Source organism: Gossypium arboreum, chromosome 2 (assembly GCF_025698485.1).
Source record: "Gossypium arboreum isolate Shixiya-1 chromosome 2, ASM2569848v2, whole genome shotgun sequence".
In the NCBI taxonomy this organism is placed as follows: Eukaryota; Viridiplantae; Streptophyta; class Magnoliopsida; order Malvales; family Malvaceae; genus Gossypium; species Gossypium arboreum.
In genome coordinates this window covers 13,840,255-13,866,640 of record NC_069071.1, presented here as the reverse complement: position 1 = coordinate 13,866,640, position 26,386 = coordinate 13,840,255, and the positions used below count along the sequence as shown (strand labels likewise).

Sequence of the window (26,386 nt, the reverse complement as noted above, 5' to 3'; positions counted from 1 at the left end):
TTCTTTTCACAGGTCCCTGTAGGTACGATAACTTGACATTTACTTGTCAGTTTATTACTTGTTGCGATTGTGGACACTTGCACATTTCTGTCGTTCCACCTTCCAATAGTTGGAGTAGGAGGTATGGGGAAAACGGCTCTTGCCAAACTGGTTTTCAATGATGAAGCTGTGGATGCTCACTTTGAGCTTAAACTGTGGGTGTTAGAATATACTGATAAAGAATTAGTTAGTTTGTTATTCAATTTGTTATTCAAAACTACTATGTTGTTAGCAACAGTTACCAAAACAGAATACTCTATAAATACCTTAGTTGTAGTATTCAAAGATAAGAGAAATAATACAGGACAATTTTTAATACTATTCTTTCTACTTTTATTTGTTCCGATTTTAGATTCAGATTACCTAAGATTTCAACATGGTATCAGTTGCCTAAGGTGCTGAGGCCTTAATTCATGTTCTCCTCCATGACTACCACAGCTTTTGCTGGTTCTGCTTTTGTCGAGCCTGGCTATTCGACATTCAACAGTGCTCGGCTAATTTAATCTTTTCCACGACATGAGATGGTAAAATTGGACGACAACAATTTTATTCGATGGAAGCAGCATATTAGACTAATCACTAAAGGATACGAGTTAACTGGTTTTTTGGATGGTACTGTACCTGTTCCACCGCGGTTTCTGACGTCTTTGGAAGGCTCTCTTGTTCCAAATCTAGATGCCTCGGCATTCCTTCAACAATATAGGTTGTTAGCTTCCTGGCTTCTTTCAACCATTTCTCCCCCATTTTTGTCTTCTTCTACAGAGGCTCACTTGGCATGTGATGTGTGGACAACTGCCACGTGCCTTTTTGCTGCTCTCACTGGTGCGAAGCTCTCCTGTCTCCGTCATGAACTCCATTCTCTTAAGAAAGGTAACCTTTCAATCAAGGATTACATAGAAAATGTAAAAAAATACTAGTGCGTTGATTGAGGCCTCTGGATCTTGGACCTCAGAGGCAGAGAAAGTAGAAATCATTCTTGCAGGCTTACCTCCGGAGTTCGATGCCGTTCTCACCTTAGCATCGTTCTCGTCAGAGCCTCTGCCACTCTAACGCCTCGTCGATGTGTTGATTAAGTATGAAAACCATCAGATGCGTGCGGTACAAGACGTGTCTCTTCATGCCAATCTACTGAAATCTGGTCCATCGCCGTCATTGGTTGACTCAGTGCGTGGTAGTCGCCCACCCTCTAGAGGTCGTGGGAGAGGGTTCCGATCCTGCATTCTGTGTCAAATTTGCAAATAATTTGGACATGTGGCTCAGAGATGCTATTACAGATATGATCGGGACTATAATAGTCTAACGCCTGTGGATAGGGGTTACAATCGGGATGCCCGGTCTGGTCAGGGCGTGGCTAGTGACTTCTTTGTTCCGATGCCAGTCCCTGGTCCATTTGTTGGCTCTCCCTCACTAGTGCCGCAATATTTTATTCATGGTGGAAACCAATGGCATTCTACTGCACCGCGTTATACAAATATGACTAATAGGGTTTCTAACCCATTTGTTACCTATGATGATGGCACAAGTCAATATGCTGGGCCCCACGGTGGGTTAAAGGCTCAATTTGATGTTGGCCGAGGGTCTCCAATTGCGGCTGCAGGTGCATTTCGACTAAATGATTATTCATTTGGGCCTCTCATGCGTGGTAGGAAGTTTGGCCCGCATCAAAATTTTGGGGGTGGTTATGATTCATTTGGGTCACATGGTAATTTATTACCAAATGGGCCGAATTCAAATAATGTGAGGATTGCACCCTCTTGTGGTTTTGGACGCGAGCTTGGGCCTTCTGGTGCTGGTGCATTTAATGAGTCTGGACCGTTCATTCTTTGGTGAACCAAATTGCGAGCTCGGGTTTGCACTGGCTTAGACCCTTACATTGGGCTACCTCATATATCTGATTTCCATGCGCCTTGTGTGTCCAATTCTATTAGGTCTAATGTTTATGCTACATAGTTTGCGCCCATCAGTACGATGCCATGGTATCTAGATTCTAGGGCTACACACCATGTGTGTTGCGATACCTCTACTTTGAACGGATCTATACCCTATTTAGGTAAATCTTCTCTTTTGATGGGAGATGGGACTCCTACCAAGATCTCGTCTATTGGAAATTTTATATTATCTACTCCGCATAAATTGCTTCGGTTATCTAATGTCTTGTGTGTTCCAACCATACGGAAGAATCTCATGTTTGTATCTCAATTTGCCACTGACAATGATGTATTTTTAAATTTCATCTGACTTATTGTGTTATCAAGGACATCAAGACTCAGGAAATCTTGCTAAAGGGCCACATTCGTGATGGACTCTACCATTTTTCTCCGTTGACTGCGACTGCTCTGTCTGTTGTGAACTCTTCTACTGCTAATGTTGGGCTTCCGACTCAGGCTGGCAGCGGTGATATTTTTACTCTATAGCATAAGTATCTTGGTCATTCCTCTACTTTTGTTGTTAAGGTTGTTCTAGATATGTGTAATATTGTTTTTAATAAAGTTTATCTTGATACTGTGTGTACTGCATACGAAAAAGAGAAGTCTCATAAACTACCCTTTCGCTATCTACTATTGAATACACTGATCCTTTTGCTTTAGTTGTCTCTAATCTACGGGGACCTGCGTCAGTGCCATGTGGAAGAAATTGGTATTATGTCTCATTTATTGACATGTGTACGTGGTTTACTTGGATATATCTTATCTGTTAAGAATCTCAGGCAGTGGATTGCTTTGTTCAATTTCAGCAGTTAACCAAAAATTAGTTTAAGAAAAATATCAAACAATTTCAGAGTGATTGGGGAGGAAAGTTTCGAGCTTTCACGTCTGTGTTGGCAACTCAAGGGATAATTCATCGACTATCATGCCCGCACACATCGGAATAGAATGAGGTGGCTGAGCTCAAGCACCGGCATATTGTCGACTTGGGCATTACGGTTTTGGCCCAAACAAATCTTCCTATGGATTATTGGGGTATGCATTTTGTTGTGCTGTTCATATTATCAATTTCCTTCCTACCGTGATTCTAAAGGGACAGTCTCCATACAAGGTTTTGCATGGCTAAGGTCCCACATATGATCACTTACGAGTATTTGATTGCTGTTGTTTTTCGTCTATGTGCCCCTTTCTACATCACAAGTTGGATTTTCGGTCTCAACCTTGTTGGGGTATAGTTCCCAACATAAAGGGTATTACTGCCTCACACCGGATGGAAAAATCATTGTTTCTCATCATGTTGTGATTGATGAACACTAGTTTCTATTTCCTCCATCTACTACGTGCGGATTCCCCTCATCTTCGTTGTCTGGTGGATCTCTATCTTTGACATATGTTCTTATAGTCAAGCCAATTTGTTATCGACCCATAAAGCCCTCATTTTCTCAAACCCCTGAGTTATCCTCACCTCCTGGTTTCTGTTTCTCACCCTTAACGTTTGCCACTCCTCTGGATAACTTGGGTTCAGCTCCTGACCCTCCTCCTTCTACTCCTGAAGACGACGGTACTATCAATCTCCCTCTAATTCCCTTCAACGTAGTCGATTCTCCTACTATTTTGTCCTCCACTTTTCCCCCAACAAATACTCATCTGATGGTTACACGCTTTAAGGCTGGTGTTTTTAAGTCCAAGGCTCTGTCTGTTGAAGTTGTAGAGCCTCATACGATTGAGGAGACTTTCTCTGCCAAAGATTGTCATGCTGCTACTCAGGCTGAGTACAATGCCCTCATTAATAACTCCACCTAGAATCTTGTTTCAGTACCTCATAATCATAAAGTGATCAGCTATAAATGGTTTTTTAAGGTGAAGAAAAATACTGATGGCACGATCGCCCGTCATAAAGCTAGCTTATTAGCTAAAGGATATTCTCAAGTACCTAGGTGTGATTTCAAAGAAACGTTTAGTCCGGTAATAAAACCTATTACCATTCGAATCATATTATCTGTTGCTATTTCCAAAGGTTGGCAACTTCATTAGGTGGATGTGAATAATACATTTTTAAATGGCGATCTTACTGCTGAAGTGTTTATGCAACAACCTCTTAGGTATATTCAGTACGAATCTAATGGCAAACCTTTGGAATGTCGTCTAAAGAAGGCTTTGTATGGACTACGTCAAGCTTCGCATGCTTGGTTTGAAAAATTAAAGTTTTTTCTCCTTTCTGTTGGTTTTCTTCTATCCAAATCTAATGCAAATTCGTTTGTTAAGGATACGTCCTCACTCACTCTGTATGTTCTTGTGTATGTTGATGTTATCATTATTACCGGAAGTGATCCTACCTGTATAAATAGTTTTGTTCAACAGTTGAATGAGGAGTTCTCTCTTAAAGATATGGGTGATCTCTGTTATTCTAACGCCCTAACTTTTTAGTGATTAAATTGTGTGTTATGTTGCATGTTGGCTTGTTTGCTTTGATGGTTAAAGGGGGTCTTAAAAGGTGTGAGAAGTCCTGGGTTCAAACCTGGGCTTTAGCAAAATTTTTGGGTTTTTACTAAATTGAACCATTGCTGCTTGATGATGGGTCCTTAGTTAATTGAGGGGAGGTTATTGTAATACCCTATACCCGTAATCCACGCCGGGGTGGGGTACAAGGCATTACCTAACTTGATCTCATGCATTGGAATAACCTCAAGTCACCGAGACTCAGTCCAAGTTAAAACTTTTTCAATTTCTACTTTAAACTTCTTATTATGGGCCTATAAGCCCCAAATCGATCGTTGAAGACTACTCAAAACCATTCCGGGTCCTTAAACCCACCTGAAGAAATTTGCTTTTAAAATAGGGCACACGCCCCTGTGAAAGGGTAACACGCCCGTGTGGAATAAAATTCTAATTCTCACCTACATAGGTTTTCACACGGCTAGACACACGACCGTGTCGACGGTCCGTGTCCCTCACACGGCCTCGACAGTTATGTCATAAAAAAAGCTTGTTGATCCAAAGGATAGTGGCGTGTTACTAATGGCAAGGGACTCGAGTACGAGTCTCCCTGCGCGCAAGGGGTGTCTTTTTGCTGTTGTGTCGTTCAGGAGGTTGTTTGTTAGTAGGATTATGATGTTCTTGGGTGGTTGAGAGTATTGAAGGGAGTGAGGAGTATGTAGCCGAATCTTAGGAGTGTAGCGGGGAGAAAAGTTATAAGTTTTGAAGGGATATGGATAGTGTTTAGTGGGAGTGATTTGAGGAGTTAGGTGAGGAGTGTGATTGTGCCGATTGTGGACTCTCACTTTTGGCATTTTTGGCTTTTGAGCAAAAACAGGAGGTTGGTCATTGTTTTTGGCTCTTTTCTCTATTCACAAACTTTTTGGTTTTGGTTATTCATTTTGGTCATTTTTGGTCTCTTTCGGGATTAATCTCTTGTAGCATTTTGGTCACCGTTTTCCTTTGCTTCTCTTTTCCCTAGTAATAATTCTTAGGCCAAAAATCCTCTTTTATTCCTTTCCGTCACACCAACATTACCCCTCTTGACCGAATACATTTTCTTTCTTCACCTTTTCTCTATTCTTCTCCCTTAACCGAATATAACATATTTCCTCTTTTGACTCTCAAGTTCTTCAAAGTTTATTTCTGTCTGTCTGGCTTTTGAGACCGAATACTCTATCCCTTGGTTGTGATTAGGTGTTGTTCTTCGACAAGTCGGTAAGTACTTTTGCACCGCTAAAAGCAGAATACTTTTCTTTTCCCTTGTTGCCGATTCCTACTGCCCTTTTCCTAGGCATGGTGTTTCTTTCGGGTTCTGGAGGTTCTTGGAGAGTGAGGGAATTGCTAGTGTTTACTGAGCAATCAAACATTTTCCCCTTTACTCAATCAAGGTAATTTTGTTTACGATAATGGGGTTCTATTGGAGCGTGACTTAATTAGAAAGGTGTTAGCTGATTGTTTATTTCTCTTAACTTTGGGTTGTGTTTTCAATAAGCTGTTGATAAATCGTAATTTATGTATATTTTTATCCCATGCTTAGCACATTTATGGATGATTTCTCCTTAGATTTGGTGAATTCGATGCTCCTAATCCTTTAATTTCATGTTTTATACTTAGGTGAGCATAGGAAAGTAAAAAGAGAGAGAAACGGGCCAAAAACGAAGAAAATAGGCCAACGTGGGAAATCAACACGGCCTAAACTTCCCTATACAGGTATACCACACCCCCGTGTAGTGTTAGCAGACTCTAACACGGCCTGGACTTTCTTACACGGGTAGACCACACGGCCGTGTCTATTCAACAGACTCTAACACTGTTTAAAGCACTCGTACACGGGCGTGTCCCTGTCAAGCCCAAGTCTAGTTCTAATCGGAAAAAGACACTTTGGAGGGCTTGGAGGCATTCTAAAGCCCATTTAAACACACTAGAGGAGGACTAAAGGAGACACACGGAGTAGGAGGTAAGGAATTACTCAAAGGAAGCCGATTGATCCATCTCAGAAGCTGGATCCTCCTTCAAGACTGAAGATCTCCCTTCAATTTCCTTCGAGATTTTTGGGTTTCTTTATGTTTTGTTATCATTATTCTTATGAGATGTTTTCTTTTACACATATGAACTAAATCACTTAAATACCTAAGGGGAATGAAACCTAAGACGGATCTTGTTATTATTTTCTAAATTATATGATAAATATTTGACTTGTTCTTAATTATGAGTTCTTAATTCTTACTTTAATATTCCAGGATATTGATTCAAGTATTGATGTGATTATTCAGAGGAGCAAAAGTCCCTGTCTAAGAGTAGATCTAGCATAATTAAGCGGAGTTGATTGCACTCCTAGATATAGGGCGACATAATTTTGCTGGATTAGGGTGAAACCTAGTAAGGGAATTCATTGATTGAGTTAATGCAACACTAGGGGTTTTAATTAGAAAGAGATTTTAATTAATCAACCTAGGGCTAGACGTTGCTAGTCTTAAGAGAGATAATAATATAACTTAGGGATTTCTACGGATCAAGTCAAGTGACTAAATCGTCTGATTTAGAGTCAAATAACAAGTGAAGTCTAGGTGGATTTTCCCTTGGGTATTGTCCAAATCAATCAGTTTTTCCCAAAAGTATTTCCCCAATTTTCCTCCTGTGCATTCTTAGTTTAGTTAATTAATTTAGATAAAGCAAACCCTTTTATTTTTAGGCTAGATAATAAAAAGAGAGTTAATACTAGTACTTTTAGTTCCTGTGGGTTCGACATTCCGGTCTTGCTATAAACTATACTACTGATCGATAGGTGCGCTAGCCTTTATCGTGATAATAGTTAGTTTTCAAGTATGATCAATCATAAATTTAAAACTTATCACGAGACATCACATCAACTGTATTTTAGTCTCATGTCATGTGTTTTTGGTCATCGATAATGGGATGTAGTCAATGTAGTTATTCGGTTGGAACAGTAAACCAGCCTTCGTCAACGGTTCTGGCAAGGCCAATCACCCTTTTGATTAAGGTTTGAGGAAAACTCTTGGACTAGGGCACGTTTTGCAACAGGTGTGTAATCACACTACTACAATTGTGACACGTCAAAAGCCGAAAAACTGGTACCATCGATGCCACACAAGCATGCGCTCGCTCCTGTGGTCAGCTAAACGCATAAGCGCGAGCATGTGATTGAAAAGGCCACCGTGAGCAAACTCATGGGTTTAGGCCGTCTTGGGCCACGTTGGGTCGAAATGGGCTGTGTGGGCCAACGGGCTCATGGGTTCCACACAGGCAAAACCACACTGTTGGGTAGAGATAATTGGGCTAGCTGTGTAGGTTACACGGCCAAGGCCATTATTTGGGCATATTGGGCCACACAAGCGTGTGGGCCCACATAGGCCATATTATGGGCTTTGGGCCTATTTTCACTATTTGACTGTTAAGGTTGCATTGGTCACCTAAGACGACTGTGGGCATACTAATGGGTCAGTAAGTACATTTAGATCCTTTACTGATGAGATGGCTATTATACCCCTATGCTATATTTGACTGTATTCGAGCATGACATTTTTCATACACGCATATATTATGACATGACATGTGGTATGGGGGTGGGTTTGATATATTTGGAAGAAGCATATTGTACTGGCAGCTCTACTGCATATACTGTTTAGTGCCGCAACCGGTGCTATATTCTGGAGTGTAGGGATTGGTGGGTCAATTTAATCCCCATATAGAGTGTAGGGTTGGACGGAGTGGAGTGTAGAGAATGGATGGGTAGGATCTTTGTTTGCATATCTGATACTGTACTGAATTGGGCTCAGGCCCACACTGATACTATTACCGTAATAGGCTAAGGCCCACACTAATTTTGCTACTGATAAGGGCTTAGGCCCAGACTGTTTACACTACATGATTTACTATTTGATAATTTGGGGTTACACACTGAGTTTCTATAAACTCACTCTTCTGCTTATTTGCGCCGGTAATCCTTAGGTGGGTTAGTGCTGTGAGGGACTCGGAAATGACCACACCACTGTTTATGTTTTTAGTTTTTGATTTCTAGTAAAGGTAGTTTTATTTGGGTAAATTTTATGTAATAAGGTCATTTTAAGTTTTTATTTTTATTTGGGGTTTTATTTAAATTAACTTAAACCTGTTAGTAGTAGGACTCTAGTTTTCAAAAGGCAAATGATTTTCAGCTACCATACTACGTAACTTGTTTTACAAGCTTCCGTAATGAACAAAGTTTTGAAGTGTAATAACGGTTTTGGTATAAAACATGTTTTGCTAGACAAACCTGTAACTTAACAAGTGAATATAATATAAGTTTAGCTTTTCATAAAGATCACAAACGAGGTTTTAACTCAAATGGACTTTTCTAATAGAACTAGGTTTTTCAAACTCACTCCAATATGACATCATAAATTTGGCCATAACGTCTAAGCCAGGTTTGGGATGTTACAGTTATTTTCTATGGATTGAGGTTACTCATTTTGCTAACAGATGTTTTCATCTATGCCAAAGGAAGTACATTCGTGATCTACTCGACAAAAGCTCTATTACTCATGTAAAGAGTGTTCATACTTCGATGATTAGTTCCTCTCCTCTCTTTAAGGATGACGGGGAACGTCTTCAAGATCCTACTGAGTACAGAAGCTTGGCAAGTGCTCTACAGTATGTGATTCTGACTAGACCGGATGTTTCCTACTCTGTAAATCGTATCTGTCAGTTCATGCATGCACCCACTATTGTTCATCTGGTTGCCTTAAAATGAATTTTATGATATTTATGTGGTACTCTTGACTATAGGATTATTTTTTGACCTTCCAATTGACTTTCGTTAGTTGGGTATGCCGATGCTAACTGGGGGCTGGATTTTGATGATCGTCGGTCTACAACGGGTTACTGTGTGTATTTTGGGTACACACTTATCTTCTGGTGTTCCAAGAAACAACAAGTCATCTCGCGGTCAACGGCTGAGGCTGAATATCGAAGTCTTGCTGCTACAACCAGTGATGTTGCCTAGTTATTCTCATTGTTACGTGAATTACACCTTCAGTCTGTTGATCCACCTACTATCTGGTGTGATAGTTCTAGTCTAGTTGCGAATGCTGCTAATCCTGTACTACTTTCCAAGTTTAAGCATGTTGAACTTGATCTGTTTTTTGTGCGCGAGAAAATTGTTGATGGTTCTATTGTAATTGGTGAAGTACTTGCGTGTGATTAGGTGGCTTACATTCTTATCAAACCTCTCTCAGTTTCATTATTTGCTCGGTTTCAGAGTCTGCTTCAAGTCTTGTCTCTCGAAAAGATGGGTGAATGTTAGAATATACAGATCAAGAATTAGTTAGTTTGTTATTCAATTTGTTATACAAAACTACTATGTTGTTAGCAACAGTTACCAAAACAGAATACTCTATAAATACCTTAATTGTACTATTCAAAGATAAGAGAACTAATACAGAACAATTTTCAATACTATTCTTTCTACTTTCATTTGTTCAGATTTTAGATTTAGATTACCTAACATTTCAATAGTAGGTATGTGTTTCCGATGATTTTGATCTGAAACGATTAGTAGTAAAAGCCATTAAAGCTAGAAAGGGTAGTGATGGAGACATTGGAAGCATGGATTTGAAGCAATTACAAAAGACCTTGCGAGTCTGCTTGAATGATAAAAAGTATTTGCTTGTTTTAGATGATGTATGGAATGAGGATAGTAGAAAATGGGTGGATCTAAAACAGTTGTTTGCAGGAGGAGCTGTCTGAAGCAAAATTGTAGTCACCACCAAGAGTAGCCAAGTTGCAAAGATCACTGGTACAATCACCCCACTCCATTTGGAAGCTCTTCCTTACGAAAAATCTTTATCTTTGTTTCCAAAATTTGCTTTCAAGAAAGGGGAAGAAAAACAACATCCAAACCTTGTGGAAATCGGGGAAGGAATTGTAAAGAAGTGCAAAGGGGTTCCTCTGGTAGTGAAGACATTGGGGAGTATGCTTTTCTCCAAAACTTCAGAGTAAGAGTGGAAACTTGTCAGAGATAGCGAGACCTAGGATTTAATGGCGAAAGATAATGAAGTAGTTTCTGTTCTTAAACTAAGTTATGATCAACTATCTCCTCCGTTGAAGCAATGCTTTGGTTATTGCTCACTGTTTCCAAGGATGTTGTTTTTTATGAGGCTCGACTAATCGCATTTTGGATGGCTCATGGTCTTCTTGAATCCTCCAATAAAAACGAAAGCCCGGAAGATATTGGTAGGCGGTATTTGAATGACCTATTTTCACGATCTTTTTTTCAAGATTATGATGACATATCTATTTTTGGTACATTTAAAATGCATGACCTTTTACATGATCTTGCATCATTCGTGGCAAAGAATGAGTGTTGTATAGTAGGGGAGTGCAAAATTCGGGTAAAATCGAAAAAATTCGGTTAATCGGCCAAATTCAATTAATCAGTCGGTTAACCGAATTAATTCGGTCGGGGTCGATTAATAATTTTTTGAGTTTTCGGTTAACGGTTAATTCTGTTCGAAACCTTTCAGTTAACCTGATTTTTTCGGTTTAACTAAAAAAATAATAAATAAAATTATAATATATTAATAACCCACTATTCACTCAAACCCAATCCAACATAAACCCAAATACCCAATCTAATATATATTAACCCAAGTACCCAACCCAATCATAAAAATTACAAATAATTTAATAAATAAAAATAAAAATCTAAAAATAAAAATAAAAATAAAAATAAAAACATATAATTTTATACAAATGATTCGGATAATTCGGTTAATTTGGGTAATTCGGTAATTCGATTAATTCGGTTAATTCAATTAATTTTATACTTATTTTAACTAAAAATAAAAAAATTAATTTTCGGTTAATTTGGTTAACCAACCGAATTAACCGAAAAAATTTCAGTTCGGTTAATTTTTTTGAAAATATTTTAGTTCAGTTAACGGTTAAAAATTTTGAAGGGTCGGTTAATTCGGTTAATGTTATTTTGGGTCGGTTAGCCGACTGAACACCCCTGTATAGTAAACTCGTTCGAGCAAAATATTGTCCCAGGGATTCGGCATGTATGCCTTGTTAACTCTGATGATTCTTCGACGAAAATGCTTCCAAGTTCTTTAATAAAATAGGATATTTGTGTACACTTGAGTTTCCAATATCCAGCAAATCCTTTACTGAGACGTGTGAAGAGGTTCCAACATTTGCGGATGCTTGATCTTTCAGAGTCTACTTTCGAGGTATTGCCCAAATGGATTGGTAATTTGAAGCATTTAAAGAAAACTCAACATTTCCAACTGTCCCAACATCAAGAAACTTCCCAACTCCATTTGTGAGTTGCAAAAATTGCAAGACTTTGGATTTTGATGGTTGTGACCAAATTGAAGAGTTGCCTAAGGATATGAGGCACATGGTCAATCTGAGATTTTTATCACTAACTACAAAGCAACAGATCTGCGTGGTCATGGATTACGACACTTGAAATCTCTTCGAGTTTTAGTTTAGAAGGTGTGAAATTCTCGAATCTTTGTTTGAAGGGAGTCAATAACTCACATCCCTTCATACATTGATTTTTAGTGCCACATGGTTTGAAATATGTTATACCACATGGTTTGAAACATGTAGCTACATTACAGTGGCTAGTTATTGGGTCTTGTGAACAGCTTGATTTGATACGACACAGGGTTTCAAAGAGAAAGAAGCAGATGATGATATTCAAGAGTACCTCATTCATAATGGTTTCAGCCTTCAATCATTGGCCATTTTAGATTTACCAAAGCTGGAGGCTCTAGCCCAATGGCTGCTACTGGTATTTGCCAACACTTTAAAGAATCTAATCATTAGAAACTGCGAGAACCTCAAAACTTCAGCGGAGTGGCACAATCTCACATCACTTGAAATAGTTGAGATCAAGCATTGCCCAGAATTATCAAGCATTGCCCAGAATTATCAAGTCTGCCAAAATCCATGCAACCCCTCAAACAATTAAGTATTGAAGATTGTCCTCTTTTAAGTCTAAGATGCCAACAAGAAATGGGTGTGGAATGGCCCAAGATTGCTCATGCCTCTCCTATAGTATTGGATGGCAATACAATTTCAGCTCCACATAATTAATTGATCAGCCCCTTGAATCTATGTAAGACTTGATTGATTTTTTTTTTTTCAATTTCCTTTCCTCCATTTCATTTATATTAATAAGAATTTATATTAATTTAAACTTGTGTTGCTTTATTTGAATATTAAATATAAAATAAACAAATCCGCATGTTGAACAAAGAAACTTAAATTAAGCCTATAAATTAATTATGGACTTATATATATAAACATATATCTATATCAAGCATCTTTGTCTCAAGTTCACTACTTAGTGCTTTATTATAGAATTTCGTATTCAGTTTAAGTCTCATATACCATTATCTCTATATGCTTTCAAGGCTTTACACCATCATATCTAATATCATATTTAAATGCAACATCTCATACTATTTCCATATCAATTTCATTTCTACAATGCATATCACATATTCATAACAACTTTCATGTCTCATTTCATCAATCGAATATATTTATTCGTTTTTATAATATCATTGGCCCTCCAAGCTCGTAATGCATAATTCACCTGAGTTTTCACATGCTATCATTCATGATATTTGCATTTGCATTCAATTATTCAATTCAAGTATAAGCTACTCATTTCACATATCAAATTATCATAGATTGAACAACCAATGACAATTTTCCTTACATGTAGCCATTAACTGATTTTGAACTCATAAGCGGATACGTGGACCCTAGGGCTTTGGACCTAGTTTTAGTTCCCATGAACACCCAGTGCTTTGAGGATACTAACTAATTTGTTGATGTATGCTCACGGACACCCAATACTCTGGAGAACTATTGAATATTTCGATATACGCTCACAGACACTCATGCATTCTCATGGATACCCAGTGCTTTGGAGAACTTATTAATATATGGTCATGGATCCCCAATGTTTTAGAGTTAGTGATAATGCGCACTTAATTAGCATGTTTTTATTATTTATTTTGATTAATTTTGGACATGAATTTGACCTAATTTAACCCTTAATAAATCATATTCTATTTACGTAAGTATAATTATTATCCAACTTATTGGGAAACGAATGAATATTTGGATTGCACAAAAAATTTGACACAAAAACTCGAGTTGATGCATAAAAAGAAAATTTTAAAATTACTTTATTATTATTTATTATTAAGACTTTTCACATTTTTAAGTTTGTTTCTTTTATTTTAGGATTTTATCAATTTAAATTATTATTATTATATTTATTATATATGTGTGTTAACGCACATGACTAAGGGTGTGTTTGGCAATACTTTTAAAAAGTGCTTTTAAAAAGTGTTGTGGAAAAGTGCTTTTGAGGAATGCTTTTGAAAATTTTAGGTGTTTGGTATTCTTTGTTAAAAAGTGTTTTTGGGAAATAAAATGTCCATTTTAGACATGATATTATAAAGTAGCAAATATGTTTTTAAATAATGTTTAAATTAGTTAATATTATGATATTTTAGCAATAATATAAAATAATTTATTATAACTTATTGTTAAAAATTTTAAATATTTCTCAGTAATTAATATTAATTATTTATTAAATTTAATTAGAATATATAAACTATATTAAAATATTAAAATATAATAATTAAATATTTGTAATTAGATATTGATGAATTGTATTATTTTAAAAATTATTTTTTATTTTTAATTAATATTTTAAACATATTTGTATTATTTTATTTTAAAATATACTATGAATATATAATTCATATTAGATATTAACATAACATAGAAAACATAAACCTAACAAATTAAAATATTACATATATTTGGATTAAAGTTTCAAAAAGGGATAATATTTATATACCAAATATAAATACTAAAAATTTTACAATAGCATCAATTTAAAGTGAATTCATTAAACTAGAAGCTATAGCATCTCTTGTTAATTCCATTTCAAAATCACTTGAATTGTTTGATTCACCGTCATCACCATCATCATCGTCGTCGTCATCATCATCACTTTCTCGACCATGCGCATTTTCTGAATGAATAATATTCTCATATGCCCAGTTAATATTTTCGTATTCCATAAAATCTGCATCATTTCGATCGACATGTTTTCGAATAAAATTGTGTATCGTCATTGTAGCAACAACGATCACCGTTTGCTTTTCAAAACTATAACTTGGCATATCCCTTAAAATGACCCATTTTTTTTCAAAACACCAAAAGTTCGTTCAATCACACTACGTAATGATGAATGTGAATGATTGAATATCTCTTCTTTACCAGATACCGGTCTACCTCTACGAAAGTCAAGTAAATGATATCGTTGACCTCTATATGGTCCAAGATAACCTTTCATTTGAGGATATCCAAAATCAACAAGATAATATTTTCCTACATGTCATAATATAAAAAACAATTAATTCAAGAATTTTTTTTATAAAAATTATCAATTAAAGAACTTATACTTTATTATTTAAAAAAAATCACATATAAATAAAATATCTAACCATTTGGTGGGTGCGGAAATTTGTATTTTGGATCTCGAATTGCATCAAGAAATATTCTAGTGTCATGTGCCGATTCTTCCCATCCAGCCATGACAAAGGTGAAACACATATTAAAATCACATACTGCCATAACATTTTGAGTCGGAATACCTTTTCTTCCAATATAGGGAACTTGTTCATTTGGTGGAAGAATAACAGCAATATGAGTACCATCAATTGCACCTATGCAATCCTGAATAAATAATCTTATTAGTCTCGTGCATATTTTTAGTCGACCAAAAATATTAAAAAAATAAAATTAAATTAAATTTTAACCTTAAAATGCAGCATATATCTAGAATCATTACGTATTTGTTCGGGTATTGAGCTAAAAAAAGGATCTTCGGGTGCAATTAGATCAGTGGCCATCCTTGAAACTTTCTCAAGCACAATTGCAAAGTGTCGACTTATTGTTGATCCAGACCTTTGAAATCTTTCTCGACATTGAGAAACTTTTGCACCGGTGCCCAAGATGTATAAAAAAATTCCCAACATTTTAGTAGAAGATATGTTTCTTGAAGTTTGCAAGTTGTATCTTGTCTCCAAAACTCTCAACAAACTTGTGAATACCATTTTAGACATCCTAAAATTAATCATACAACGTGATTCGTGATCGTCAAGGACCTCTCGGATCCATGTCTCACCTGTCTGTTTTGAATCCATGCATGGTTGCTTCAATATATACTTCTCGTAATATAATTGTACAAAAGAAGATGCAACAAAAAATATTTGGTTAAAACATTCCATGCGTTGTAATATCTCTTTCTTTTCCTTATCATCGTCACTTTCATCACCGTGGTAATTCTCAACTATACTCATCACCTGTGAATAAATTTTATATCCAAAATCATATATTAATAACTATTGATAAAACTAATTTAGTATAAATAAGTAGGACATAAATTCAATATCCCAAAGACCAAACATAAACAACTATTAATAAAAGTAGATTACACATAAATAAGTAGAACATAAATTCAATATTCAAAAACCAAACATAAACAACCATTGATAAAACTAGATTACACATAAATAAGTAGAACATAAGTTCAATATCCAAAAACCAAACATAAATAATTATAGATAAAACTAGTTTAGCATTTTTGTTTAGTCAAATAATAGATATCTCCTAACCCTAGAAGATCAGAAAATTTTCAACTATTCTCCATTTTCGTCTTAAGCCACGAAGCTCTAATCTTGGGATTAATTGATAAAAACATAATTCGCTTGTCCTTATTGAGCAATAATCTAAGTGCAAAAAAGTATAGCGGACTAGCTTCTGGAACTTCTTCCGACATCTTTGTCAAGCACTTTGACCGCTTACGGAATACCATATGGATCCATAACAGGAGTCAAACTAGATGTGGCTTGACTCATATTGTCACCGCATTGCATAATTTTTCTATTTGATGGACAATCTTGCAGCCCCTCCAATTTCCTTTGAGGATTTTTTCTTCCGTTTTAAATTGTGAACTCGATATCTCAGGGTTTTTTCTTTTTTGACCATTTCCATCAATTTGAACATCATTTGAAATGTGAACATCATTTGAAATGTGAACATCATTTAAAATGTGAACATCATTTCTCACATTTTCTTCTTTATTCTCTTCAGGTATTTCATTGTTAACATCCTCAAAAAAATCACTACGGAGTGTACCAAAAGAAGGTGCCCATGCTTTATCACCTGTTGCAACTATCCCCTTGAACATTTGGTCCAACTTCCCTTTGAATTCAGGATCAATGCCTGATGTTCTAAATTTTTGAGCTCCAGGCACAACTTACATATAAAATGATAGTTTAATAACAGTAATTATCAATAATCTCATAAATAAGATAAAAAAAAATATTCAGAACTATTAATGTACCTTTAGCCTACTCTCCCACCAATCATCCGGTGCATCAACGGTTCTTTTTATAGGATTCCACCCTAGACCAGTATCTTCGCCTTTAAGTTTCTTCCAAGCTTTCCATTCTTTTTTTAGAGCATCCCACCTATTTTTAAGTTGTTTTTGTGAAAAAACCTTGCCCGCTTCTTTCTCAAAGTTGGTCATTATTTTCAACCATCCATCTTTTGTGAAATGAGTACCAGGCCTATTGCCTTTCAATATCTCTTTAATACAAATATCACAAAATATTTCTGTCAATCTCTTATCCCACATTGCTTTCACTTTTTCACCACTAACTTCAACCGCCAAAGTACTCATCTATTGTGTATACGAACAAATTCGTTTCAGCCAGTAAAGCAATTAAGAAAATCAAATGTGACATAAGTATATTTTTCTACATGTGTATCAAAATCGAAGATAATATCTTAAGAAAATTAGCACAGCATATCCAAGCAATATACCAGATCATAAACATCATCTGATCTATAAATTGTTACAGCTAAAAAAATAAACTATAAGATATATGTATTGAAGGAAGTAAATCTCCAATACTAAACTAAAACAATAGGAGAGCAGGAGAAGTAGAGGAAATTACCTTGTTGATGACCAGGAGAAGTAGAGGCAACGAAAATTGTTCCTTCTTTAGCTTCCAACACTTAAAAAGGAAAAAAAAGAAGTAAAGAGAGATAAACAAAAAAGAAAATAGAAAATTTATGAAACTATAAATTATGAGTTTCATAAAATAAAAATCCAAATATGTAGAAATGAAATGGCAAATTACAAGTAATTGGAGTCTCATTTTCTAATAAGAACTACGTAACGCTATTAATACAAAAGGTGCTATATCTATTAAAAGATGCTGTATCTAAAACATAAATAACATGCAGAATTGGATTTAGGGAATAAGCAGTTTTTTTAGGACAAAAAACAAGTTGAATTCTACATTAATTAAACTCTGTATCTTGGGTAAAAGAAAAAAGAGAGATTGGTAAGAAGATTCCAACCTAACATTTCACTGACTCATGTTTCAACAATCACTTTTCTTCTTAAGCACAATAATAAATATATTTTTCTATATTGTTAGCAACATCTTTAATAAAACTTGCCACATCCTTGGTAGCATAAATGAATTTCTAACTAAATTCAATTTGCACTCCTAATTCAACAATAAACTATCCTTTCAACTTAAATAAGATGTCAATATATACACAAAATTAAACGGCTTATTGAATTACAACCACATATTCCTCTAAAATACTCATGTAAAATGATCGACATAATAGCAAAGATCTTCTAGTCACTTTAATTGTACTAACAACTAACTTTGCTGACACCTGCTCATCTAGGAAGCTCCTCTCCATACAGGGGATCTAAGCAGGCTAGTTGGCTCATACAAAATGTTGGAAACCACTTCTCGATTTGTGCAAATTTGCTCTGTATGGCCATTTGAGGAATACAAAGGATAGAATTTTCACCTTTCTTTTTTGCTTTATATTTGTGTTTAATAATAGGAAAGATAAAGATGGGAGATCTTTAGACTTCAAATGATTTAAAAATAATATTATTGCAGGATATCAAGACTAAACTATGGCCAGCTAGTCAAAAATCATGAAATTGCAGCACCACTACTCATTGTCAAACAAACAGATCAAACGTATTTGAATTCCACAATGGTTAAGAATATTCCTTTTTCCTCGTGTTCATAAAGTGCAAAAACAAAAAAGAGACGCCTAAATTAATAGTGTACATTAGTTGACTTGTAAAATGAAGTTTTCCTTTGTTATTTTTAGTGCCATCATAACACTTACAAAAGCAATATCTTAGATGCAAATCACTAAAAATACACATCTAACCATTCTAGAAACCATAGTTTAACATTCAGGAGGTTATATTTGTATGCAGTCTAATCTCATGTCTCATTATAAACGCTTTTATGGATCATTACTGCTATATGACGGACACTGATAAAAGTTGGTAAGTGGTAAGAATTAGCAGTAATACAAAGCAAACAACCTAATGTGAACCATTTACTAGCAATTTACTTAGCTTAATTCCATCCTTACTTAACTTAATCTTACAACATTTACTAGCAATTTCAAGGTCTAAGCAGATTTGGTTAAAAGCATTTTATCAATTTTCCTTTTTAGTTACAATTAGCATTGAAGCTGACAAGTAACACCTTCCGATTTAGTTAACTCAATACTCCCCTTAAATCCATACAATTAAACCATGATTTCAACCATTAATACGAAGAAATATACACATTAACAATTAAATACGAGGCATAAACTTTATCATATTAAAAATAAATCGAAAGCAAAGCAAAACAAAACTTCATCCACATCGTCAATCAACCCTACACTGCACCCTCGTCCTCCCCTTTTCTATTCAAAAAAGTGCCAAGGCAGTGACTTGTCGAGTAGCCAATAATAAAATAGAGCACAACAAAAATAGCCAACATACTAGAGAAGAGTTCCAATACCAGTACCAAGACCATAACAATTGCAAAAGAAACTCGGCTCTCAAATCGAATGAAAAGGATGAGTCTCACGAGCAAGGGAGCGAAGGCGGAAGAAAGGTCTACAGAGAAGAAATATGCGATCCCTTCGAGAAAGAACAAACGGATGGGAAATCCAACAAGTTGGTGAATAATAAAAACAAAATCACGGCCAATTTATTAAGGTGCCGAATCAAAATCACAATCCCAACAACTTAAAATGATCATACAATTGGGTGTCGCTTGTTAGAAAACAAAAAATGGGTAAATGAAATCACCAGAAATCGTGCCTCCGGACCCCAAAGAATGCGAAAATAAAATCAAAAGCATAATGAACAATTAGAAGAAGAAGAGAAGAAAAGATAAACTCACCGGTGGAGAAGAGAAGAGGAACAAAGAACCGGACCAAAATGGGTAAAAGCAAAAGAGAAAAGCTGAAAGAAATGTGAAAAAATTAGAGTATATTTCATAATTATTTCATAAGATCAAACAATCAGAAAATAAAAACTAAAGCATAATGAAAAATTAGAAAAAGAAGAGAAAAAAAAGATAGAGTACCAGTGGAGAAGAGAAGATATAGAGAACAATTTCAGACAAAGAATTGAAAAAGTTCTACCGTGAAGGATAGGTTAAAACGGTAAAATACCAACCCAAATGAACTTCAGACTTGGAATAGCTAAAATAAATGACTTTTTCATCTGTAAAAAAGGACTTAAATTAAGCTAAAAAAGTTGGTAAACTGATAGTTGTTCTTCATTGCTTTTCAGATAAAAGTACTTTTTTGGGAAAAAGCTCATCCCAAAAGCAATGAAGAACAAGGCCTAAGAAGGAAGAGGGAGATGGCGCATAGCCATTACTCTACTTTTTAGGTTTTATTTTATTATTATGTATAAGGAAATGATGGAAAGAAAAGGGATATTATTTAGTTTAATGATATATCAACGATTTTATCTTAAATTTCAATAAATTTATATATTAAGATGAAAATATTGAGATTTAGAATAAAAATTATTGAAATTTAGAATAAAATATTGATTTGATAATAAATTACTGGAAAAGGGATGATGTAATTGTAATTATAATTATAGTTAGGTTTGCATCGCCTCTGTTTTAGACTGAGAATTAGATTTTAATTAGGTTTTATTTTTATAATAATAATAACTATTATTATAGGAGATTATAAGGAAGGGGAGGCGCACCTGCGAATAAACCAGAAACCATATTTATTTTTTTATTTTCTTTTCTTTCAATAAAATCTTCCTTTTTCATATTTTATTTTGTTGTTATTTCTTAGGCTAATTTTTTATCTGGTTTTCGGAATCGTGCGACTCGAAACCGTACTTAAAAATCTTTATTTTAGTATTTATTGTTTCACCAATTTAGGAGATAGACTCTGCTGTCTCACAAAGTTGTATTGGCACTAAGTCAAAAAGAGCTCGTTAACTTGGTGTTGATAGGCAGACAATTGAAAGTACCGAATCGATCGTCTATCGTATTCGGTCTACTAAAGAACACAATGATATGTCCAATTAAGTAATTGGTTGGATCCGTTAAGAGAAATAGCAATAGGATCTAAATGACCTGTGTAGTTGAGGTCGTTGGTTTGAGTTGGGCCTTTCTAGATCACAAGGCTATTGAAGAACAAAATCTTAGGCACATATTTCATGGTTGTTCGTTCGATAAGAGTTAGTTGTTGGCCATTCCTGTAACATCCCGATTTTGGGCCTAGTTGGAACAGTGGTTTCGGGACCACAAATTTGATGAGAAAATTTTCATTTTTATTATATTTTTATCGTATAAAATTTCACGAATAATTCCGTGAAAATTTCGTTCGAAAATTTTGACGTTTGGGCACTTAATTTGGTCAAAAGGACTAAATTGTAAAAAGTGCAAAAGTTGAGTTCTACATGTTAGAGGTGTCTAATTGTTATGAAATTTTAAATGGGAGGTCCTTAAATGGAAATTAGACCATTGGTTAATTTTTGGAGAAAAATAGACATGAAATGGGTGTAATAAAATATTTTTAAGTTAGGGGCATTTTGGTAATCTAATAATTAAAAGAATTAAAAAGCCAAAATAGCCAAAATTGGTCATCTTCTCCACGTACCAGCCGAAACTCCCATGGAAGCCATGGTTAGGGTTTGGCTCAAGCTTTCAAGCTCATTTGTAAGTGATCCTGAGCCCCGTTTTTAATGTTCTTTACATTTTTGAAACCCCGATAATATGATCTACTCATTTCTACCATTATTTTGAGCTAGGGTTTATGTTTAAAAATTTACCCATGAGTGACATTCTTATATTTTCATGTCTAATGGTAGAAAATGAGTGTTGGATGTCAAATAAACGACTTTTACTAAGCAGCTTTCGATGAAAACGTCCGAAAGGACCGTTTTGTAAAAGTTGTAAAATTGGTCATAAAAGGGTGATTTAGTGGAAATTGGGGGGCTTCCATATTTATGAAAATGATTCAGCTAGGCTTAAAATGTAAGGAAATTGAATAAAAATCATTTTACGAGCATTGGGGCAAAAGTGCAAATATGTGAAAGTTTAGGGGTCAAAATGAAAATTTGTAAAAATATGATTTTTGGACCCTTATAAATAATGTGACTAATTAGTAGGCTAAATTTGATATTATAGATCAAGGAAATCGAGATTCGGGCTTAAATCGGGAAAATACAAGGTTATGGACTAAAATGGTAAATTATCGTTTCTGGATCTGAGGTAAGTTCGTGTGTTAATAATAATGCAATACCATGCTTGAATTGTAATTCTCTATTGATATTGTATAAATTGTATGATTTAATATGTTTAGGAGAAGTTGATGGATGGTATGTATGATATGGAAAATGTGGTGTTTGTTGTGTTATGTGAATTGAATGTTAAATTAATATTACATGGGTTGTATGAATTGCTACATGGTTGTACCTGACAGGATTTCGACAAGTAAGTTCGAATAACCTAAAGTAAACCCATTATATGTCTAAATGCATGTTTTATGAATGTATGATAGTTGTACAAAATGATGGCATGAAAATTTATGAATTGTGTTAATAATATTAATGAAAAAAATGATAACTGTCTCGGTTGAAGTTAAAAGGGAAATTTGATGGACAAACCATGACTTACATGACTTGAGATCTTGCATGTGTTGTAGAAAAAGATTTAGCCCGGACGGGAAATCCGTTGATCTCAATTATAGAAAGGATCTAACCCGGACGGGTGTTCTTGATGTGATCGAGCCTCCCGAAGAATATGTGTACATTATGGATTTAGCCCAGGCGGGTAATCTAATTACGGTCTGAATTTAGCCTGGACTGGTAATTCAGATCCTAGCTCATTAAGGGTGTTTGTCGCTATAGGGGATTTAGCCTGGACTAGTAATCCCGATATCACCTTATCAGTTGATATTACGGGGAATTTAGCCTAGACTGGTAATTCAGCCATAAGATGTGAGGTTTGCGGGAGTGCGTGCTTGAAAATGATCACTTGCATGATTTGATGGTAAATGGGCTATCCATCGAGATTCTCGAGAAATTCAACGGGATCAAAATGAGAAATGAGAATGAAAATTCTTGAATCATTTAGCTCAACTAAGATAAATGCTATGATGTTTTGCCATGAGACTAATTTGATGATTGAGTGCATGTGATAGGGAATTATCCTATACTTGGAATGCATGACTAAGTATGCCCATGAGAAATAATGACTTTTATATTGAGCTCTATTATGAAAAATGAGTAAGGGATCCATGAAATGGTAAGTTCATGATTAGTTGGAAATGATCTTATGATAGTGATCATTATATTGTACCAAAACAGATTTGGACAACAGCATTAGTCCTACTTTGAAAATCCACCAAAAATAGTGGAAATTTAATTAAATGATGAATAAAATATGAAATGAAATATTATTGATTCTAGTTTCACATGGAAGAAACAGTATAAGAAAAAGAATTTAATATGATATGATATTTGAATTCTTGTGAGACAGAGTCAGAATGAGTTCAGAATCCCCTGTTCTAACTTTGGAAAATCACTAGAAATTTTAAAAAAATAATTATGAGTTAGGAATCATATTACTAAAATTAGGAGAACAAGGTGGAAACATTATCCGAGTCTCGCACTATGAGATATTTGATTTTTAGTAGATAGAGGTCGAAGCTGTGGGGCAGTGAAACAAGGGATAATTTAAATAATAAACTGTACTTATTGGCTAGACCAAAAATTCTGAAAATTTTATGGTAGGAAGGAATATGAGTCTAGTTTCTGGAAAAATTAACGGATCTTGATTTGGAGTCTCGTAACTCCAGATATAAATAATTTAATGAATGTGACTCAAGAAAACAGCTTAGCTGGAATTTGAATAAATAGAAAGAATATGAAAATAGCATGTTTTTGCATTGCTTATTATTTTCATGCGAGCTTACTAAGCGTAAAGCTTACTCTCTCCTTTCAATTTCTTTAGTTTTGTTAGGTCAGCTCGGGGTTGGAGATCGTCGGAGGCAGCATCACACTATCGAGCCATTATCCTTGGAGTATTGGCATGTGTATGTTAAATGTTGTTGTGATTAGCCAAATGTATTGGCTTATATTGATTTGTTGATTATAGCCATGAGATGTGGCTTATAATGATTTTGTCTTGTAAGCCTATTTGTCCATGGTATGTGTTAATGTCTTGTTATGTGGTATAAGTGATTAAATAGATGAAAAAGTCAAATGTATGTGTGTGCATGTAAAAATGACAAAAAGGCTTGGAAATTAGCCTAAGTCTTGACCATACGGGTAGAGACACGGCCGTATGTCTCAGCCGTGTGGAAGACACAGCCTCTGGCCATGGACGTGTGCCTTGGTCATGTGCCCTTAAACAATTTTTGACGTCATAAACAAAGAGTTACACGGGCTGAAGACACGGGGGTGTCCCAAGCGACACGGGCGTGTGTGACCACACGGCCCCACCCACATGGGCGTGTGACTATCCAAAGCTAGAAAATTTTTAAGTTGCCCAAAGATTTTCGAAAGTTCATAGTTTAGTCCCGAACCACCTCGATGTATGTTATAGGCTTCGAAGGCCTGTATAAGGGACGATATGCATGTGTTTGAAAAGTTTTAATTTTGGGCAAAATTTGGTGACCCGATTTTGTACGATTGTGAATGTTTAAGTCCGGTAACGCCTCGAACCTTGTCCCGGAGTTGGATACGGGTGAGAGGTGTTACAATTCCCATAATTAATTTACACATAGAAGGGTTGGTGGTCTGATGCGTCATCGATCACTATAACTAATTATCAGTTGAAAGAGAAGATTTGTTATCAAGTATCGGATCGAAACCAGAGAAAAAATCAAGCTTGAAGCAATAATTTCATCATATCGATTTATTTAATTAAATTTCATTTCTACTTATTTTTATTGTTATTTCAATTTCAATTATCTTTATTTTTTTTACTTTTATCATATTTAAATTCCTTTTTTTTGCACATACCATCACACGTCGTGGGCACAACAGCTACTAAACGCGCAACTTGGTTGAACTAAACATCAATTTTAGATATCTCAACCATTGTAAGATCGACTCTACTCCCTATACTACTATTTATTTACTATTTATGCATAGGAATATTTTTTTTATGGATTCAACACCTATAAAAAGGGGATCCAAATATAGTAAAAGTAAAAATAATAAAGATAATTGAAATAAAAATAATAGTAAAAATAAGAAGAAATCAAATTTAATTAAATAAGTCGAGATGATGAGATTCTAGCTTCAGGCTTGATTTTTTGCTTCAGTTTCAAACCAATACTTAATAAAAAGTCTTCTCCTTCAACCGATAAGTCAGTTATAGTGATCGAGGACGCCTTTGATCACCAACCCTTTAATGTGTAAATTAATTGTGGGAACGCCCAACAACTAATCCTTACCAAACGAACAACTACGAAACACACGTCCACGATTTAGTTTTCCAGTAGCATTCTGAACTAGAAAGGCCCAACTCAAACCAAAAACCTCAACCGCACTAGTCATTTAGATCCAACTGCTATTTCCCTTGACGGATCTAACCAACTAGTTAATTGGACACTCCAATGTGTTCTTCGGTAGACTGAATATGGCAGATGATCGACTTGGTACTTCCAATTGTATGCCTTTCAATATCGAAGCTATTTCTAACTTGGTGCAAATACAACTTTGTGAGACGACGAAATCTATCCCCTAAACCGGAGAAATAACAAATACTGGAATAAAAAGTTTTTAGGTATGATTTTAAGTCTCACCATGCTGAAAACTGGATAAAAAATTAGCCTAAAACTAGATCAAACTAATTCATAAAATAAAATAACAATAAAAGAAAATATGTAAAAAGATATTTTATTCAAAATAAAAAATAAAAAAAATATTGTTTCTGGTTTATGTGCAGGTGCGCCTCCCCTTGTTGGAATTTCGATACTAAGGAAGAAAGAATTACAAAGCAGAAACGAGAAATTTAGCAATAAAATTGTCTGCTAAAGTTTTATATATTTCACTCTATTTTTGAACAATGTAACAGGGGTATTTATAACAAAAATCTCCTAAATATGGAAAGAAATAACAAAAAAATTTTACTAATAAATATCAAATATATTATGCTAATAAATACTAAATCTTGAAAGACATAACTTGTACACAACCTCTTCAAGTCAGATGCTACTAGTTCTCTAAAGTAATGAGTTCACCCAGAAGATTATATGCCTAGTGATTTACAGTTGTGTACGCCATTTGGTTTATCCGCCACATTCTGTTCAACAATCTTGATTAGTTCACCATTCTTGGAGAGTTCGCCAAGTATGCACATTGCATGAATAGTTATATCGCAACCCTCTTCATTGGCCTTCATGTTGCAAACACCAATTTTATTTCTCAACTCTTTAAACCTTGTCTTTCCAAGTGGTTTGGTTAGAATGTCTGCAAGTTGAGTTCCAGTATTGCAATAAATCAGAGTCACTTCTTT

The 26,386-nt window shown here is 35.1% G+C and overlaps 1 long non-coding RNA gene across 1 annotated transcript; it reads right to left on the bottom strand.

Annotated features, from left to right (window-relative positions):
- Nucleotides 1-277: 277 nt before the first annotated feature.
- Nucleotides 278-1,623, bottom strand: LOC128286740 (uncharacterized). Its single transcript, XR_008277408.1, has 2 exons — nucleotides 661-1,623; nucleotides 278-543 (listed from the first exon to the last, which is right to left on the bottom strand). It is a non-coding gene; the product is annotated as an uncharacterized LOC128286740 (long non-coding RNA).
- Nucleotides 1,624-26,386: the final 24,763 nt, after the last annotated feature.